The sequence below is a fragment of the Fundulus heteroclitus genome, chromosome 16, assembly GCF_011125445.2.
Source record: "Fundulus heteroclitus isolate FHET01 chromosome 16, MU-UCD_Fhet_4.1, whole genome shotgun sequence".
Classification (NCBI taxonomy): Eukaryota; Metazoa; Chordata; class Actinopteri; order Cyprinodontiformes; family Fundulidae; genus Fundulus; species Fundulus heteroclitus.
The window spans coordinates 34,628,480-34,650,754 of NC_046376.1; the positions used below are offsets into that span (position 1 = coordinate 34,628,480).

The 22,275-nt window shown below is 41.9% G+C and overlaps 1 protein-coding gene across 1 annotated transcript in view; it reads left to right on the forward strand.

The window, feature by feature from the left end:
- The window catches only part of lin7b (lin-7 homolog B (C. elegans)), a 61,876-nt gene that overhangs the window by 34,505 nt on the left and 5,096 nt on the right, over positions 1-22,275 (forward strand). The window lies entirely within an intron of this gene.

The following is a 22,275-nucleotide window of genomic DNA, read 5'->3' on the forward strand; positions in this document are numbered from 1 at the left end:
ATAGCTGCCTAGACCAGCCAGTCATGCCTCACCCACATTGCACAAAGGCTCCCCCACCGAGGCTGTATATGTCTACTTTCTTAGTCTTAGTGAGGACACAGGCAGCAGCGTTCTGGATCAGCTGCAGCTGTCTGATCCACTTTTTAGGAAGACCTGTAAAAACACCGTTGCAGTAATCAATTCTACTAAATATAAACGCATGGATTAGTTTTTCCAGATCCTGCTGAGACATTAGTCCTTTAATCCTGGAAATGTTCCTCAGGTGATAGAAAGCTGACTTTGTAATTGTCTTTAGATGCTTTTGCAGGTTCAGGTCTGAGTCCATCACTACTCCCAGATTTCAGGCCTGATCAGTGGTTTCTAGCTGAAGCAGTCGAAGCTGTGCACTAACTTTTAATTGCTCATCTATTGGTTCCAAAGTTATGATCTGAGCTAGAGGGAGCATGTAGATATTGAAGAGGAGGGGACCCAGGATGGACCCTTGGGGAACCCCACATGTGATTTTTGTCATCTCTGATGTAAAGTTACCTACTGATACAAAAAAGTCCCTGTCCTTTAAGTAGGAATTAAACCAGTTGAGAGCTGTACCAGAGAGGCGCTTTAACAGAATGGAGTGATCGACAGTGTCAAATGCTGCACTGAGGTCCAATAGAACCAGGACGGTGGTTCTTCCACAGTCTGTATTTATATGGATGTCATTAAACACCTTGATCAGGGCGGTCTCTGTACTGTGGTGAGCACGGAAACCTGACTGGAAAACGTCAAAGCGGCTGGTCATAGTTAAGAAGGTGTTTAATTGTTGAAATACAGCTTTTTCAATAATCTTACTGATAAAGGGGAGGTTTGAGATGGGCCTGTAGTTCTGGAGTAGAAGTTTGTACCAATTGTTATTTTACACAGTGGTTTGATATCTGCTGTTTTAAGGAAATGGGGGGGCACCTCAGTAAATAAATTGGCAAATTCATTGCAGGCCCTGGTGGAGAGGAGTTCAGATGTCACAGTCACAGGAGGATTTGTTACACTGTCAACTGTGGAAAATAAGACACGAGCATTATTAATGTTGATGATCTCAGAGAAGAAAGATTCCCTTGCAAGTTATATCTGTAAAGTATCTCTTTGTAAATGACATAGTAAACCTGGAGTCTAGTCTGACTCTAGTAGTCAGTGGATAAGGGAGTCATTGGGACGATAGTGGCACAGAGGTTTGGGGGTTCGTCCTGCAATTGGCGAGTTGCCGGTTTGATCCCCCACTCTGACTGTCTCCGTTGTTGTGTCCTTGGACAAGACACTTCACCTTCATTGCCTGCTGGCGGTGGTCAGAGGGCCCGGTGGCGCCGGTGTATGGCAGCCTCACTTCTGTCAGTCTACCCCAGGGTGGCTGTAGCTACTAACATAGCTCACCACAGTCAGGGTGTGAATGTGTGTGTGAATGGGTGAATGACTAAACTGTAGTGTGAAGCACTTTGGAGGTCGTCAGACTAGTTAAAGCGCTATACAAGTCATTTAGTTTTTCTCCACCTGCGTTCAGCTTCTCCACAGAGATTTTTTCTTTCCAGAAACAACCTTCCCTTTATATGGAGCCAAGCATTCAATAACATCAGAAACTTTAGGCTGAAAGTTATCTAGTAGTTAATCAGTGGTGTTGTCCATAAAGATGTGCTTTCTTTTGATGTCTCTTGGGCAAACTGAGGCATCGGAAATGATGCTTTCAAACGTAACAGAAGGGTTGTCAACGTGAAAGCTGAAGTCTCCCACAATAATGAATCAGTCATAATCAATACATATCACAGACAGGTCATTAAAATCATTAAAAAAAAGTTTGATTTAGACTTAGGAGGCCTGTAAACGTTCAAGAAAAAAGTTTGGTCCGGGCTCTTTACATAAGCCAAATATTCAAAAGAGTAAAATTTTCCTAGAAGCACCTTTTTACACTTTAAGGGCTCGCTAAACAAACATGCCACACCTCCACCTTTCCTTTGCTGTCTGCTCTCACAAAGAAAATTGTAGTTTGGAGGCGTCGACTCTATCAGAATAGATGCTTTATTAAATTTATGTAACCATGTTTTGGTTGACAAACATATAGCATCAAGATAGTCGTCAGTAATGAAGTCATTAATTAAAGGTGATTTTCCTGGCAGAGATCTAATGTTTAATAAAGCCAGTTTATGGCCTAGTGGTTGACACTGTCTCTGTAGCAGGTTGCATCTGATAATTCATTAACTCTAAGTATGATTACTTAATTCTGTTTATTACCACCCCCGATACCGCAAATGAAAATGTTCTAAGTAAAAGTGCAAAAGTTGAGCTTGGCAGCTATTGCTTTCATCACAGCTGTATGTACCCCCTTATACCATAATACTGCAACGTGATTGGTCAGAACTGTTTTTGGTTCAGGCACAAACGATTGAGACAGGGTCTTGAAAAAGTCCTCTGTAATAAGGTGGATTCTCGTGTGTTTGTGAACACACAAAAACTGCGAGAATTCAGCTTGTAGGCAAAGTTACACCTGCCTGCCTTTGTCAAATGTCCTTGAGTCAGTCAGTTTTGAATATTGTGTTCCTGAGTCGACAAACATTCAAATGCTTCCATCCTCCAGGGACAAACAAAACACCTCGTTAGTTATGCACCTCCACTTCCTCCCTAGTGAGGAAGATACATGCTGTATCCCAGCAAATTAATGCAAACCTGCAACATTTTCTTTAAAGCATCAATCCAAAATGCCTTTCTTAGTAAAAAACAGTCCATCTAACCCCAGGGGATCTCTTATCTTTATTCCAGATTTCCCTTTTATGCTCAGAAACCCAGAGTTTTAACTCTAGTTTAGTTTCACCATATACCAAGTTGCTGGGACATTTCAATAAGTATGTGTCACTTTCAATGGTATACCACATATTTAGTATGGCAGGTAAAAGATGGCCTTTAATAACAACACTCCACTGAGTACAACTAGAACATGAGGAGTTGATTAGATATCTTTTTTTTTTTTGTACATGGTGGGAAAATTCCAGTAGCCAATGCAATGTCTCACAGTCCCTATGAGGGAGAGGTTTAAAGGCTAATGCAGGGGTGTCAAACTCATTTTGGTTTAGGGGCCACATACAGCTTAATCTGATCTCAAAAGGGCCACATGAGTAAACTCATTGCAAGATTAAATAGAACTAATAAATGTGGACTTGTTGTTGATTCTCATGTTAAATTAATTTCACTTTTACACAATATATTATGAATAACCTCAGCGTTTTTAAGAAAAGTATGTGCAATTTCAACAATACTTTTACTCAGTTAAACATTTACTTGTGCATTATGCATAAGAACTGATCACAGCGATTATACAATGTTGAAAAACATTTATTCACATTTTTTGGAACTTAAAAACACTGTCCTACATGACAAAATACATCAAACAGATAAAAATTAAGAAATGATTTAAATTTTTCCACACCTGAAGCTTAATCTGCTAATTAAAACACAGCGCCCCTCGTGGACGATATAGGAACTGCAGATTTTCATGTTTTTTTTTTTTTCAATAATTGTTTTGTCATTCTCTTCCTTTTATCTCCTCTTTCTTTCACCTATTCTTTTTTTCTTCTTGTTCTTTCTTTGCGCTCCTACTTTCCCATTGTAGTGTCCATATCATTTGAGATATTCCCCGCATGAATCATAATAAAACTATTCACATTCATAAATCAAGCGGAGCACTATGGCAAAAGCAGTTCTGCTCCACCTGTGAAAGTCAAATCTGATCAGCTCTTTTTGGCATTAAGACAACAATTCTTATTGCCACATTGCCAGACAGGACCCTGGAAAAAAAAAAAAAATTTTTTTTTTTTAACAATGATAATGCATTTAGCCAGCGGGCCGGACTAAATTGTTTGGCGGGCCGGATCCGGCCAGCGGGCCGTATGTTTGACACCCCTGGGCTAATGCTTCATAAGTAGCTTCACTTATATCCATATGTATTAGCAAATACATCTAGATAAAAGTGTTTGTTTTTCATTTGCAAATGTGCTAAAAACTACATTTAGCCAAATCACATCCAGCTTGCCCACATCAAAGAATGAAGACTTTTCTTTCAAGAATAAGGTTCATTAGATCCTTAGCTGTGACTGGTTGTGGTAAGTAGTAGTTTAGTCAGGGAACTGATGGATGGTGAGCCGTTCATGGTCATAATTCAGCCTTGGAGTTTTTATCCTGGCTTACTGTAAAACCTTCCCAATGACAGCTGAAGCCTTGTTCTTACAATATAAATAATTAGACACCTAGCCCTTTTTTAATCACAGTACAGCATTAAATCAGAATAAATGTTTCCTCTTCAATGCAAGTTTGGATTACCAAGATTCTTTCTATTTCTAAATGATAGAATAATAAATGTGAACTTCAGAGATTTTTTTTAAACGTTTTTCCAACTCAGAAGTTTATATAAACAGTGTTATCCATTTACATAAACACTTGGGGTTTATGATGTAATGAGTTTGTAGGTCACAAAAAGTTGGTTACATTTACATCAGTTACATTTGGTCACAGCAATGTTTATGTTTAGAAGGTTTATTGAAAGGAAGGTAAAAGTTTACACTTAATCAGTACACTGAATGCGTGTTCATTATGGGATTTCAAAAGAAAAGACAAAAATGGCCTTGTTTTTTTATTTTATTTTTTTATTTTATTTGGAAATCAGGAAACGGTTAGTTTTACGATTTTAGATTTCCCATAACAAAATCAAAATCCAATGGCCAATACGCACATGGACCATCGTGTATCGTCGTAACAGGTAAACCATGAAGGAGGAGCAGGATGTGAGAAAGGAGAAACCATGATTTAGTGAACTTCACTAACAACCAGCTCCTGTGTGTTGTCGGTAACCCAGACATGTGTTTCAGATGTGTGCCGAGTGATCGAGCTGCTGCACCGGCTGCAGAGGACCGGGGAGTTGCCTCCTCCCAAACTGCAGGCCCTACAGAGAGTCCTGCAGAGCAAATTCTGTGCAGCCATCAGGGAGGTACACTATGGAGGACCAACTCTACCATATTTAAAAATAAATACATAAATAAATAAATGCTCAATAAATAAATAAGCATACAATTAATTGCCACTAAAAATACAATAAACAAATAAATGTAGGTAGAAATTAAACAGTGAGACATAAATGTATATATCTTTTTTAATTAAGCTTATTTATTTATTTGCCTTTGTAATAATTACCTTATTTATTTATTGTCCGTTATAATCTTCAACTTTATTTATTAATTATTTTTTTAAGTATTTATTTATGTGCATGTTATAATATTTTTGTCTGTTTTATTCTTCCTTTGTATTTTTTTACCCTATTTATTTCTTCGATGCTATTTATTTCTAACCTGACCCTAGCCAGATGTATTTCGCTCCGCCTAGCTTCACTCACATACATCTGGGACCTCTCCATAGGAATTGCCTTTATTGAAGGCTGGGCCTTATCAAAAATCCTTGCATATGATTGGATAAGCCACTTGTCTGTCATCTTTATCGACGTGCTATTTCAACCATTCACACTGAAGCTAACCCGTGATGCTGTGAGAGCGACGCAGGAAAAAAAACAACTTTTTTTTATGTGTTTGCGGCTCTAGGGGCACGCGTTTTATTGACAGTGAGCTGACAGGAAGAGGGGGGAAGACAGGCAGCAAAGCGCCGCGGGTCGGAGTCGATCCCGGGCCGACCGTGTCAAGCACTAAAGGCCTCCTAATATGGTTCACGCTAACCGCTCCGCCACAGGCGCGCCCCGGAAAACAAAACTTGCCAAATCCGGTCGGGAGAAGGGCGAAAACAAAAGCCTTCAGAGGCGTTCTCTGATGTTCTTTTAATGAAACAATATTAGGTAGATTGGACAACACGGAAGAAATAGCAGCATCAATGTTAACGCTTGCTTCCTCGATGCGAGCCGCCATTGTTGTCTAAATCAAAACAGTCTCACGTCACGGTCGCTTCTACACTACGTCACATCTATATAAACTCCAGCCCTGCGTCCTGATTGGCTGGACAATAAAATTAGTTGGAGAATCGGTCAAATCTACATGGCTTTTCCCCACCATAAAGCATTGTTTAGTAATGTCAAACTCAGCAGGCAGACGTTCAGTGTCCGACCTCTTAAGGGAAACTGCTAATAGACTGGAAGAATTAGAAAGTTGTACGTTTGGGATCTGAAATGTTTTTCTGTGGTCCTTTGAACATTTTTACAACTTTTACTTTACTTTTACATAAACAGCTTCCAGTTCGAGACTTCGGTAAAGTTAGAAAGATATTCACAGATTTGGCTTTTCCAGATCAATAACTCATCGGCGGATGATTTATTCTACAAAACCGACACCTCTCTGCAACCAAAGCAAGGCAGACAGTGAGCTACAACCATAGTTTCCTCAAAAAGAGTCTCCCATCGCGCTGGGTGAATTACATTGGACTCTATGCAGAGCTCGTTCGTCCACCAGTACTTAGGGACCGTCTGCAAGTTGCAACACCAGAAAATAATCATAGAGAAGTATTCAACAGCGTCATCAAGGAGATGTGGATTATTATCAAATGCATTTCACGTGTATCTCATCTCATGTCTGTCATTCCACATTTAAATGATTGTAAAATAATACTTTTTTTCTTGAAGAATTTCCCAAAGCCTAAATGCCCAAAATATTCATTAAAGTCCCTTATGCTAGACTTAGACAACTTTATTTGTCATCCTGCATGCAAAGAGTGCGTACAGAACGAAATTTCGTTTGCATACAGCTTGGAAAATCACGGTAGAATGCAGTAAATCTCAGTAAATTACAGTGTCCATTTTGTGTCTTCAGCAGTTCAGAGTCCAGCTTTCTGCAGTTCAACGGTCTGATGGCATATGTGCAAATGTGCAATATGCGAATGTGGTACAGAGTCCATTTTGTGGCTTCAGCAGTTCAGAGTCCATTTGTGGCTTCAGCAGTTTCGGCAGTTCAACAGTGTGATGGCAATGGGGAAAAGGCTTTTGCAGAACCTGGTGGACCTGCAGCGGAAGCTGCGGAACCTCTTCCCAGAAGGCAGCAGGGAGAACAATCCATCCTACACCATATCCTAGGTGTAGGATACAAAATAAATTTATTGAACATAACTGTTTGCTCTATAAATCAAATAGCTTTGGATAAAGGGCTTTCACTTTAATCTGATTTTATCATTTAGATAAGTAAGACCTACACTTTCTCCTATTTTATCATTAGAATAAGTATAAAATGAGCAATTACTACACTATAGATCAGGGATGGGCAACTTCCATGATAAAGAGGGCCCATTTTTTTTCAGCACAACCATATGAGGGCCACATGACCACGCACTACAAATAATTGGATATGAAAGACGCTACAAATTATTCTCAATAAGAACAAATTTTAGATGAATTTATATCTGTATGTTTACTACACCAACATATAACTATTTTCTGCATATAAATGCATTTTAATATGTCCCTGAGCAAAAGACAAACCGTTTGCCTTAAAAAAAATTGCAAAAGGAATTTCAACTCCTCCATATCAAAGAACAAAAAGTTTGCTTAAAAAACTGATTGCAAATAGTTTCTGTGTATAAAATAAATGCATTTTAACTTATCCTTCATAAGCAACAAAGACAAAACATTTGCTTAAAAAAGTGCAAAAGGAATTTGAACTCATTTATAACAAAGAACAAAAAAGTTTTAAAAAACTGATTGCAAAATAGCCCTACAGCTCCAGTGTACTTCTTATATTTAACCTTATGCAAGGTGTTGTAATGTCGACTTAAGTTGTAATCTTTCAGGGCTGATAATGTCTCCAAGCAAACTAAACACATTGGTTTTCCTTTGAATTCGGTGAAGAGGTACTCTTCTTTACGAAGCCCTCTGTACTTCTTCCCATTTTGTCTGAAAAATGTGACTTTCCCAGTCAAGTGTACTTGACTACTAATGGCAATGGCTGTTGACTTTCTTCCTCGCTGTTTCAAAGCGGCCCGTGCCCGCTATTGTTTGGGTACGGTGCCCTCTATCGGTCAGAAGTATAATTACAAGGTTTTTATTTATTTATTTATTTTATAATTATTAAATTATTATTGATCTATTCAGATTTCTTTTGTATCCCGCACCTAGCAAAAGGGACTTTAATGAATATTTTTGCCATTTAGGCTTTGGGTAATTCCTCAAATTTTTTTTTTATGTATTATTTTCCAATCCACTTAATGTGGTATGAAAGACGTGATATCAGATACACATGAAATTAATTTGATGATAATCCACCTCTCTTTAGTTGAATATTTCTGCATGATTATTTTCTGGTGTTGCAACTTGCAGACGTTCGAGCTCTGCATAGAGTCCAATGTAATTCTCCCAGTGCGGTGGGAGACTCGTTTTGAGGAAACTATGGTTGTAGCTCACTGTCTGCCTGCTGTGGTTGCAGAGAGGTGTCTGTTTTGTATAAGAAATGATCCGCCGGCCCGATGAGTTATTGATCCGGAAAAGATGAATCTGTGAATATCTTTCTAACTTTATCGAGTACTTGCATCCTTCTCTGAGTGCAAGCGCGCTGCTTTAACCACTAGGCCACGCCCCCCCCCCCCATTAGCAAGTATGAAAAAAATTAATGAATGACCCGTTTATGTCAGTCTGTGCTGATATAGCCTTTACAGTGCAGGCCTTTCAACCAGCAGCATCACATAATGCAGACAAACATGAAGACAAACATCTTCTCTCAAAAACCTCTTTTTGTTCTGTCAGCTTTTCCCTTTCAGGAAGTGAGTCTTCTGTCTTGCAAGTTATTGACTGGCATGGTAGATTTTCAAACGTTTTACCCTTCCTGATACAACTCTGCATTTATCCGGGCCCAAAATTAGACACAGGATACTGTGCTGACTTTGGGGCTTCATTAATGATTAAAATATTGGCAATAATCTTAAACATTATTGAATGGTAACTACTCTCCTTTTTACAAGATTTGCCATTGCCAAATTGCAACCATGTCACAAAGTCTGTGTACAATTTCAATTTGATTCAATTCAATTTTATTTAATTCAATCAGATTATACAGATATGGTCAGATTATACAGATTGGTCAAAAAAATCCTATATAAGGGAACCCCGTTGTCCCGGGGTCCCGACAAGCAGCATTCACTCCTTATGAAGAAGCGTAGAGCCACAGGGAGAGTCGTCTGCATTGTCCATGGCTTTGCAGCAATCCCTCACACTGAGCAAGCATGAAGCGACAATGGGAAGAAAAACTCCCCATTGACGGGAAGGAAAACCTCCGGCAGAACCGGGCTCAGTATGAACGGTCATCTGCCTCGACCGACTGGGGTTACAGAAGACAGAGCAGAGACACAACAAGAGAGACAAAAAAGCACAGAAGCACACATTGATCCAGGAATCTGTTCTACATTAGATGGTAATAGCGGGTGAGCCGTCTTCTCTGGATGATGTCACAGTTAACAGAACCCCAGACCAGGTGTACCTACTTTAAAGAAAAAAAGAGAGAGAACAAAAAGTTAAAAGAATGACTCCAAAAACAGTAATTTCAATCTAATGCAATGTAAATCTGGAGAACAGTAGCCTGGAGAACAGTAGAAATCAGTAGAGTGAGAAAAATAGGCCCTGATGTCCTCCATTAGCCTAAGCCTATAGCAGCATAACTATAGAGGTAGCTCAGGGTAATATGAGCCACTCTAACTATAAGCTTTGTCAAAAAGGAAAGTTTTAACATTAGTCTTAAAAATAGATAGGGTGTCTGCCTCACGGACCAAAACTGGGAGTTGGTTCCACAGAGGAGCCTGATAGCTAAAGGATCTGCCTCCCATTCTACTTTTAGAGACTCTAGGAACCACCAGCAGACCTGCAGTCTGAGAGCAAAGTGCTCTGTTAGGAACATACGGGGTAATCAGAGCTCTGATATATGATGGAGCTTGATTATTAAGGGCTTTATACGTTAGAAGAAGAATTTTAAATTCTATTCTTGATTTAACAGGAAGACAGGAAGCTAAAATTGGAGAAATATGATCCCTCTTGTTGATTTTCATCAGAACTCTTGCTGCAGTATTTTGGATCAGCTGAGGACTTCGAACTGCATTTTGTGGACTTCCTGATAGTAAAGAATTACAATAGTCCAGCCTTGAAGTAACAAATGCATGGACTAGTTTTTCAGCATCACCCCTCTATCTATATTTCTAAATATTCTGTCCATATTATTCTTTCCATATATTTCTAAACCTACAAGAGTAGGTATACAGCAGGAACATTAAAACTTTCCAAAATGGCTGAAATTATAATACTAGGCTGGCCTTCTAACAAGATGGCTACAAAACTCTGTTACCAGATGACTGATGTAAGATGTTTTATACTCTCATGAGAGGACAGTGGGTCTATGGAAGAGCCCAAACAGATACCAGGTCTGTAAATTATCTGGGAGCTAAAATGCCTCTGTAGAGGTCCATGATTACTTCGTAACATTGACTGTGTCCTGTTCCTGACCAAATAAACTAGAAGAAATCTCTCAAGCAAATTGAATTGAGTCGTTAACTTTGTGGCAATCCCATTTCCTGAGCAAGCAGATGGCGACAATGGAAAGGATAAAGTCCCTTTAAACAGGAAGAGACCACCAGCCGGCCTCTTCCTGGAGGGTGAAGTAGATGCCGTTTAATCTCACACATTACAATCAAACATGATGGAAAACAAGAAGAAATGCAGGCAGTGCAATGCAAATTAAATTATGAGTTTATTCCATCACCCACAAACATGCATCTGCTGATGTGAAAAAACAATAGGGGTATACCTTCTGTCACTTTTTAATCCGATTTTGATGGATTAAAAGTGGGCGGGGCGATTAAAAAGGGGCGGGGCTTATTTTTTAATTGACCTTTTAGGTGACCCTACTCACATGATTGTCACGTGACCCTGCTCGTGACCCTCATGTGACACCCTATCATTGACCCCTACCGTGACCTCCATATGACCCCTCATGTGACACCCTCATGTGACACCCCCCACATTAATCATTATTAAATGAATTATTCCTTTATTAATTGTATTATTATTATTTTCATTTATATTCATATCATTAATAATATTATTACTACTATCATTGATATTATAGTAATTATTTAATTCTGTTACGCATACCCAACCTTATTTAGTAGTATTATTGTAATCATTTAAAGTTATTTATAATTATTTAACTCCGTTATACATACCCAATTTTTTTTTATTAGTATTATTATGATTATTTTGAATTATTTAATTCCGTTACGCGCACCCAATCTTTAAGGTGGGAGGAAATCAGTCTTTGTTTCAGCCGTAAAAGCAGTCAGACTATAATAAAGATTAAAAATAATACCTTCTGTCACTTTTTAATCGATGGGTGATTTATGACCCTAATCATTTCCGGTCCCCCTTTGATTTCCGGCCCCCTCCCCATTTCCGGCCCCCCTCCCCCATTTCCGGTCCCCTCCCCCACTTCCGGAATCCATACCCCTCCCCCATTTCCGGTCCCTTCCCCCACTTCCGGAATCCATACCCCTCCCCCCATTTCCGGTCCCCTCCCCCACTTTAGGAATTCGAAACTGACACAGATTCAACAAATAGGATCTTCTCACCAACATGACAATCAAAAACGGGGCTTACCGGTCGATGGTTTCTTCCGCGCAACTCCGAGACAGGCTCAAGATAAAACAGCTCCGGTTATTTTTCTGCTTGACGCATGGTGTGACAAGATGATAGCAGACGGGATGTCAACGCTGTTCTGCAACTGTTGCGACTGGAGAGATGTTTTGAGGATCAAGAAAGTGGTAGCTTTTTAGACCCGCCCTCCTCACAACACCCGATAACGCCCCCCTTCAATGTTAACCACACCCCTTCTCAGTATAAAAAAACAACCGGGCAGACCGATCGGAACATCCATGCAGCTTCAGTGACCAGACTTTTAGCATCTGAAACCATGAACAACTACGCGGTTGAAAGAACTACCGATTCAACATCACCGCAGCATGGCTCCCCGGACAGCGACAAATTCTTTCCGGGACCGTACCACCCTCCTTCACCCTCGCCAACCCCTGAATCCTCTTCCGAACTCGACAGCGACAGCGAGAGTCTCCTCACATCGCTGCAGAAGCGTATCGACGACTGGGCCAATGCCCCAGGAGGCGTGCATGTACGGCCCGAGTACTTTGTTTTATGGGATGAGAATTCCACGCTTCCAACCACACTTCCAGCCATGGTTCCAGCCATGCCGTCTCTGTCAGAGACCCAGGAGGAAGATTCACAAGTGCTGAATCTTCCACCCTCCCCGGACCCTTCTCAGTCTGAGTACTCACAGCTCCAGGACTCAGAACTTCCCTCGGGCCAAGGAGAATCAGCCTCCCCACCCCCATCACCGCGTGAGGACGTGCAGATTCCATCCGGGGAACCAGACGCTGACACCGGCGCTGATGAATACGACGGGTGGATCCGCTTCGGCTTCATCAAAGCGGTGAAAACTGTGGTGCACCATCTTTTGAGCACCGCCATTGAAAAGTACATGCGTGGAAAGTGCTACGGATGCATCAATGATCGTCCGAGTCAGAGAGACCATGAATGTTTGGAGCAGCTTGACGACCGGTTCTTTGAAAGTAATTACTACGGTGTAATGCGAATGCTTTATAACGAGCGTTTCATCGATGCCGTTCAACGGTTTTTAGCCGCTCGCAACATCCATCAAGACAACGACACAGTCAACGCCGTCGCACAGGCCTATCTGTACGAATTGACGCTATCCAAGCGGGTGCATGACCACATCAGCGAGGTGTATAATCAGCTGGTTCAAGAAAACTATGACTTAAAAGATCAACTTGAAACCATCACGCAGTACTGGCAGGGGTCTTGAAACCAAAGCATGCATGTTTTGTCATATCTTTCTGTAATATATATATTATATGAGTGTTTTCTACAATGAGTCTGTGATATATGAAATGATTGTTTTCTACAACTAGATTGTGATATATGAAATGAGTGTTTCTTTTACATTGAGTTTGTGATATATTAAACTAGTATTTTCCGCAATTAGTTTATGACATTGTATTAAAAGAATGTCTTTCTTTTTATCTAACCAATGAGTGTTTTTTTTTTACATTGAGTTTGTGATATATTAAAGTAGTATTTTCTGCAATTAGTTTGTGACATCGTAACAAAATTAATCTCTTTCTCTCAATCATCTGACCCCTCAACACAAAAAACTGTGTCTTTCTCTACAGTTAGCTTATGATATAATGAATGCATATTAATAATAAAATATATAAAAACCCAAATACAGACCTCTTATCCTTCATTTAGCATCACTACGTGAATGGGAAGGTATGGCTGAAGAAAAGTTAATGAAGCGGGTATATTACACGCCTTCACACCCCGGCTCTTTCGGCGGGGTAGATAGACTACAGAGAGCTTTGGAAAGTGAAACGGGCGAGAAGGTAGCGGTTGAAAAGGTCCGAGACTTTTTATCGGAACAAGATGCTTATTCTCTGCATAAACCCGCAAGAATTAGATTTCCTAGAAATAGAGTGTTTGTCACCGGGCCTCTGAAACAGTTCCAAGCCGATCTTTGTGATATGCAGAGCTTGTCCGAAGAAAACGACGGTTACAATTATTTATTAACCGTTATCGACGTATTTTCCAAAAGAGCCTATGCTAGGGCTTTAAAAAGGAAAACAGCCTCTGACGTCGTAAAAGCTTTTGAATCCGTTTTAAAGGAGAGTCAGATTCCTAAGAAGCTTCAAACTGATGACGGAAAAGAATTTTTCAACAAATCATTCAAAGCGCTGATGGATAAAAACGGTATTAAACATTTTTCCACGGCTAGTGAAATAAAAGCGTCGGTGGTTGAGAGGTTTAACCGTACGTTAAAATCAAGAATGTGGAGATATTTCACCGCAAACAACACTCTCCGATATCTAAACGTGCTTCAGGATCTGGTCAAAAGCTACAACCACGGTTATCATTCAAGTATTAAAATGGCACCTATCCAAGTCACCGCTAGTAACGCTTTTCAAGTGTTTCAAAATCTGTACGGGACCAATTCCAAACGCAGTACAAAAGTCAAGACGGTGTTTAAACCAGGCGATCATGTCAGAATCTCCAAGCTGCGTGGAGTGTTTGACAAGAAATATGAACAGAGTTTCACGGACGAAATCTTTACAGTTACAGAAGTGATACAACGATCTCCACTCGTCTTCAAACTGAAAGATTTAGACGGGGAGCCCGTCCAAGGCTCTTTTTACGCGGAAGAGCTTCAAAAGGTGAAAATATCAAAAAACAAAATGTATCAAGTGGGTGAGATATTAGACAAACGCACCGTGCGGGGGGTCAAACAGGTCTTAGTACGTTGGAAAAATTGGCCGGAGAAATTCAACAGCTGGGTGAGAGCCGACGACCTGCGAGACATATAAAAGAAGACGTTGCTCTCTGACGGTTGACAGTGCAACATGGACCGTTTAACTCAGGACGAGGGATTTTACCTGACGCTACCCTCCAACGCCAGCCTCGATGTCTTTAAGGATAATAACATATCGAGTTTCCGCGTGGATTTAGCCGAGCATATCAATTTACAAGGAGAATGGCAAGTGGCATTGACCGAGGTTTCTTATCCACACACATGGCATAATGTCCCCTCAGAAAATGCTTTTTTCGAATGGCGGAAAGCGAGCGAGGAACAAGTCCATCGCATACAGATTGGAAACGGATACTACAGTAATATGAATCAGCTTATCAAAGAGATCGAAGCTCATCTGAGAAAGATAGATTCAGATATTTATTTCAAGGTTAACAAACTCGCAAACATACTCACCTTCCAGGCCGGCGCTCAGTACCACCTACGTTTTCACGCTCCACTGGCCTACATGCTCGGCGCGGAACCCGGAAAATGGATCAAATTTGACCACTGGCACGCCCCTCACCCTATAGATTATAAAGCGGGTTTCTACCACCTCTATTTTTACAGCGACGTAGTTACGCCGCAGATAGTAGGGGACGCATACGCACCCCTCTTGCGAACGGTTCAGGTCCAGGGTGTGTTTGGAGATATTATCACGCAGACCTTTCATAACCCCTACTATCTCCCCGTTGCCAAGAAACATATTGAAAATATACAAGTTGAAATTAAAACGGATCAAAACACCCCGGTGAAATTTACATACGGAAAGTGCATCGTGAAACTACATTTCAGACCCGTTGCTTCACGCAGGGCGTTCAGGTGAAGCGGATTGCGCTTATAAAAACACACGATTGTGACCGGAATCATTCATAGCTGTTCAACCACTCACACCGACAACGTTGCAGCGTTCTAAAAACGTGAGGAAGAAGCTACGATAATCAAGACAACATGGTTTTCTTAAGAGAGGACCCGCATCGTTTTATCCCTTACTACCAGAACCAGGTAGGGGGAGAATTACCCGGTTTCTATGGTGCCCCTGTTATGTATGGCCGGGGGATAGGATCCATATTTTCAAAATTATTTCGTTTCGTCTCACCCCTATTTAAATCCGGCTTCGCTATTGCTAAACCGCATCTGAAAAAGGCTGCCACAAACATCGCCTCGGACGTCATAGGTAAAGCTATGACGAAAATAAGCGGCTCGCACGAGGGTGTGAATAACCAGGAGGGGTCGGGGGTTATGGTTTTGTCAAGAAGAGCTAGAAAGAGACCTCCGGGGCAACGTGTTGGGCGTTCACAAATAGTTGTGCCGCGCAAAAAGAAGAAATCAGTCGGCAGGAGCGAAGCAAGAGGGAGGAAGTCCGCTGCACGCAAGGATATATTTAGCTGAATTATTATTCTTCAATAACAATAAAACATGGCTCTTTTACACCGGAAATCATCAGAATGTACGCTGGCGGAACTCGACTTGTTTTCCGCCCCCATGACACAACTTTCTATCGAAGATAAGCTCTACACAGAAATATTACCCGTGTCAGCGATTACAGACACCGGGCCTATCGAGTTCTTTATCCCCGGAGATGGAGAGAAATACTTGGATTTGAACGATACGTTGCTCCACGTCCGTCTAAAGATCACCAACGCGGATGGAAGCGACCTGGCTAACGACGCCGCTGTCGGGTTGATAAATTACCCCTTGAATACAATGTTTAGTCAATGCGACGTTATTCTGGGGGACAGGCTAATTTCGCAGAGTAGCGCAACTCACCCGTACAGAGCAATGATTGAAACTCTACTCAACTATTCAGAAGACACGTTAAAGAGCCAATTTAGCGCGGGCCTCTTTTACAAAGACACAGCGGGAGCTATTGACTCTATCGTTACCACCGACGGTCCAAATTCGGGGATGAACAAGAGAGCCGCTTTCACCGCTAATTCCAGAGAGTTACATCTGATGGGCCCGCTTCACGCAGATATTTTCTTCTGCGAAAGACTCCTCTTGAATTCTGTCGATATGAGGGTTAAACTAACCAGAGCCAGCGACGCCTTCTCTCTCATGGGACCGCGTGATTCAACCTTCAGACTGAAAATTCTGGGGGCTTCGCTATTTATGAAAAAAGTTTCAGTCTCCCCGGCTATCCGACTAGGGCATGCCTCAGCATTAACGAGAGGAAACGCCCTCTATCCTCTTTCGCGCGTGAACGTGAAAACGTACTCTGTCCCTGAAAATTCCAGGATATGTACTCAGGAGAATCTCTTTTTGGGAACGATGCCGAAATATGTCGTTTTAGGTATGGTCAACCACGAGGCATTCACCGGAAGGAGAAGCATGTCGCCTTTCAACTTTAAGCATATGGATGTGGAATATTTAGCGCTCTGCAAAGACGGCAGACAGGTCCCCGCCAAAGCGTTTCAACCCCAATTCAACAACGGTATTTCAGTCAGGGAATATTACAACATGTTCACCTCTACAGGTCGTCATTTAAAAGACCTTCCTTTAAGCATCGCTCGTGAGGAATTTAACGAGGGTTATTCCCTGTTTGTCTTTAATCTCAATCCGAGCGAGGACACAGACGCTCTGTCACCGGTGTGCAACGGCAATTTGAGACTGGAAATGAGATTCAGAGTTCCGCTGCCTCACACGACCACCCTGATTGTGTACGCTTGTTACGACTCAATTTTGGAAATCGACTCAAAAAGGCAGGTCCTGGTGGATTTTTATTAAAACATGAATAACCACGAGATCGAGAGTCTGATGCATCACCTATTGGGGGACCTATTTTGCGGCGTTTGGGCTTGTGATCAGCTCCCGTTACTCAAACGCACGTACAGAGGCCCCGCCTATTTTATCGTCAACACTCATCCTTCACACATGCCTGGAGAACACTGGCTAGCTTTGACTTTGGAGGAGAATGATGGAGCCACCTTTTTCGACTCTTACGGATTTCCCCCAGATTTCGAATTTTATCCCTCGAGCATAGTGACATTTTTGAAAGAGAGATCCTCGAAAATATTGTATCATAATCGTCAACTTCAAGACACTCTATCCCTTGTGTGCGGTCATCATTGTGTTTATTATCTTTGTCATAAAGCCTGCGGGTTATCGATGGATGAAATATTGGCTACCTACGACGACGATGTTTATAAAAACGATGTCGTGGTATTTGATTTTGTGAAAAAATATCAGCGTTGTGTCAAAAATAGGACCCCGTGCTCGTTTAATCACGGAACGTGTTCTTTACAAATGTTTAAAGATTGTTACAAACTGTAACCGGTCTAGAAGAAAAACACTGTACGCATGAATAATTTGAAACAATAAAAGTATCTTTATTACAAATTCATTTCTCCAGTTTTTATTTCATACAGAGTTTTAAGGAGAAAATTTCAACCATGCAGGGTTCTTGACTCTTTTGCTCTTGACTCGTTCGTTGTAGGGGGTTGGATGCTCAAAGTCTATTCCGGAGAATTTAGGGGACAACACAATTTTTCCTTTTCGTTTTGCAAAAGGTTTAGCTCCGTTCTTCTCCGATACGTCCGTTTCCGTCAAGCCTCTGTATTGCTCCCGGGCTTGCGGATTGCTGACTGAGGACACTGGGATGTTTAGCTCCTTCAGGGCGGTCATGAAACGGTTCCAGCCTACAGGTTCCTGGGTCTGTGTTTTCCTCTTAAACGGCAGCAGAAGGTTTTTCAGCAAATCGAGTAGATGTGAGCCTCCCATCACACGATCCCGATAAACAAATTCCCCTTTCGACGTCCAACTCGTACCATGTAGGGACAACTTTTTCAATATGTATTCTGCGTTCTTGCGATCTCTGTTTGGTAGAGCTTTTAGAACTTCGCTGGCGGTTTCATCCAATTCCATAGGAGAGGGTGTAGAAGCAGTAGAATCAGAGCCAGAGTCCGCCTCACCGTCATTATTGTCCGGGGTAGGGTTACGCTGCAAAGTTAAAGTCACTCTAGGTTCCTCCAGTTGACTTTGTTTGATCAGAGTCAGATATCTCTGCAGCAGAGTGTTGTACCTTTTAATTTTTTCATAAGAACTCAGTCCCTGTTCATTCAGTATTTCCCTCATTTTTGAATCCAAATCCTCTTCAGCCGTCTGTCTGATAGAAGGCTCTGACGGAGTCAAACGTTTGAACTGATGCGGAGAGACAAGATACATCTTTTGCGCCGTCCTAAGAGACATTTTCTCATCTCCTGATGAGACCTCCCACCAGCTCTCCGATTAAAGGAGCCAGAACACTTAACAAGGGCAGAATGAATCCACCTGTTTGATTTTTCAGAGCCAGCTGCTTGCGTTTTAAACCCGTTCTTTTATCAGCCAGCAGTCTGATGATTTTTTTCTGCTTTTGCAGTTTTTTATGTTGAGCGGGAGATACTTTAACGTTACCTTTTAAGATATTCAGAGCTATTTCACACAAGGCTTTAAGAAAATCCGGCGAGCAGTGAGCGAGAATGTCTTTCCGTTTCTGTGGGGTGGCATGATACAGAGCCCTGAAAAGAGGTATGTTCCTTTTTATGCGAGTTGACATGGTAAATTAATTTACTTGGGTACATACACAGCCGGCCACTGACCAGGGAGCATTCCCGTTCTCAGTCTGAAACGATCTGGGCAAGTGGGAGTCAGATCGACGATTAAATACCCGTGAGGTTCCCTGGTGGCGTCTTGAAAACTCTCCATAAAGAAAGTTTTCTCTGACGGGAACATCTGACGCGCTAATATATTCAGCTGCAGTTTATCTCGGGGGTTCTTAAACAACACCATATAATTAGTGTTTAAGCTGATGGTGCGGCTGTACTTGCCTTGATGAAACACGTTCTGAGTCAGCATCATCACGCTCATATTTCTGTGATGTCTGTATTGCGTAAAAATCTTGACCACTTCTGGATGCTCCGAAGCCTGGAAAATTACATCGTCCAATATAACCAGATGATTCTGATCAGGAGGAAACAGATTTTCATCATCAAAAGAATCAGGTAGTCCTTCGATGAATTTAATCTTTTTATTCATTCTCTGCAATTCAGCGTACATGGGTTGAAGAGATGTATAAATCCATACAATATTTACAGGTACAACATCCATAACATGGTTACAATTCTGCAAAACACGTTTAACAAAAAAAGATTTTCCACACCCGCTCGGACCCACTATCAGACATGAAAAAGGGGTTTTGAATCTAGGGTCAAATTCAATCTCCTGTGTTTCACCGGAGAGCGACATTGTTCTCGGTTAACCTTTTTAGTAACCAAAAGGGAGAGTTGTTCCGTCAGGAAAAAGCCTTCTCTTGTCATACACCAAGCGGAACTTTTTCTGAAATGTGGTATTTTTAAGTTGGAAGTTTCTTTTATCCCTCCTGATGGTATGCTGCGGAGCTTCTAACACGCCCCCTGTAGACCCCTGCAGATGACTTTCTACCAACTCTTTCACACTGTCAAAATTCACCCTCTCACTGCATTCCTGAGTTTGAGTGATGCCTTTACAACGCATCACAACTTTTTTCTGTTTTCTTGTCTGGTAAGCGTAGCTTTTGGGGCCTGTTGAAACAAATTGCTGTATGGTATCACCTCCCAGCTCATCCGTTAAATCACCCAAATAATTTCCCAGCTCGAGGGAGGTCTGACCCGGTTTAACCACGTAGATCAGGCTGTCTGTGTCAATGTACAAAACGCGCTCCTGAAGCGGTTCGAGACAGGTGAATAGTTTCAACCGTGCGTGTGCCGTGGTGAATGCCGCGATAAACACATTATTCACCTTGTTGGGGGGAGAGATGCATCGCTTGTTGTATTTCCACTGAATCATACACATGTCATCGTTCAGAAAGTGAAAGTAACTCACCGTGTATTTACCTGAAAACAGGAAGTTAAAAAACTCATCAGACTCTTTCACAATGGTAGTTTGAGCCAGATCATTTCTCTGCGCAAATATTCCCCAAAAACTGTTCAAACACAGTTTAGCCACCTGCGTTTTAGCAGGATTGACCTCAATCTTCTCCACATCTAGCTGGATGCCTTGGTTCAGTTTGTAGTCTGCCACATACTTTAACCTGCTCTCCTCATCCGTAGCTTCAGCGGGAAAACCTGAAGCTTCCTGCTTACCCTTGAGAAAAGTGTTGATATACGGTTTAAAGATTGAACTGCTCTGGTTCTCAAAATGCCAAACCTCACTGATTTCAGCGACGGTGTAACCGAGTTCCAGAGCTTTGTTGAATTCGGGGGTTACCCACACCCCCGTCAACGCTCTCTCTCGGTCAGTGTGGTTGCATGGGCCTGCCTGGTAGTTCATTTCGGCGCAAGCACGGCAGAGAGTAAACACGAGTTTACCGGTAGATGTCTTGTACGGCAAAACGGGAAAAAACAGACCGCGGGGTGGAAACACAGTAGCCCTGATGAACCCGAAATAGCTACATGGATCGTCAAAATCTTTGCAGATGATTTTGGGGTGGCCGAGAGGATAGGGACAGTTTGCGTTCACGTACGGGTACAATGAGGTGAAATCTACATAATGCACCGATTCCTCCTCCTCCGCCGTGTACCGGAGTCTGAGAGCACAAGTACGCCCGCCGTATAAGGCATTACGCGGGGAAAGAGGCTCTGGTGCGTTGAATGAGTGTAGAAACCTTTTGAGACCCGGGTGCGATTCCTTCATTAGGATCCAGTCGTGTTCCCATATAACTTCTAATTGCACGCCGTAAACCGATTGCAATAACCTCGCTCTCTCCATGGTAGCAGAGTGGAATGTTTCAAAGCAAACCCCCCTGAGAGGACAGGTCTGGTCGGGTGGAAAGCAAGTGGGACACCCATGAAAAAAACACCCGTTGAACTCAAACGCGATTTTCACCCCTCGAACCTCCGCGTATCCATCGATGTGATAAGGGCCGATTTTCTTTTCACCTTTATTGAGCGCATGCTGAATGAAAATGCCTCGTTCCTGAGCTACCCATTCTAACCACTGAATAGACGCGTTCGAAAATGTTTTACATTGTCGTCGGTAATCCACCGGGGAGGGGATCGCGAGAGTGTTAGGAGGGAGGAAATTGGATGTAAAGACATTCATACAGGCTGACGCAATGGTGATCGACTTTAAAGGATCCACGGTTGTCTCTTTAAAGAACTCTTCTCTGAATTTCACACAAGCCTTGAAAAGAATCTCCACATCATTTTGACAATAATAAAGAGCTTCTTTCTGAAAGGCAAAGGGGTGTTTACAAGCCTCGTTGTACCAAGTGTAAAACCGATCCTGTTCGGCAGGGTTCATGCGATCTACCCCGTAGAAGCAGGGGGGAGGAAGCGGACCCACGTAGTTTAAAGTCTTCTCAGAGGAGAACAAGTGAGGGAAAAACCCTTTACAGTGATCGTTAAATCCCAATGCTTTCGGCATTTGGCTGAGTTTCATCGTAAGGAATGAAAGACTGTCGATGAATTTAAGAGCGTAATCAGGCTCGGTAAAAAAGAGAACTTTACTTCCCTGTGTTATTAAATGTGGTTTAATGCCCAATTCAACCATTACACTCAGAACCAAGTAAGAGTCAAACCCACGACTGTTGTGAGCTAGGAAAGTGTAACCTTTATAACAAGGTTTTCTAAAATGGAGCAGAAAATCCCTGACGCAGTTCAGGCCGTAAGAGTACCAAACTTCCCCCGCCAAAGTTTTTGTGTAGACAAGGAATGGGATGTGTCTCCCAGTTTGATCTGTAAACGTTTCAAAATCGTAAAAAACCAGTTTATTTCCGAGTTCAGGGTCTGTCAGTGTGGGTTGAATGTAACACTGGTGCTCGTTTAACGTTACATCAACACCGCTAGGGACTTTCTGACGACAGATCGTGCATTTTATTGAACACTCGTGAGGCTTGCTACCCCCACCTGCTGCTAGATCATAT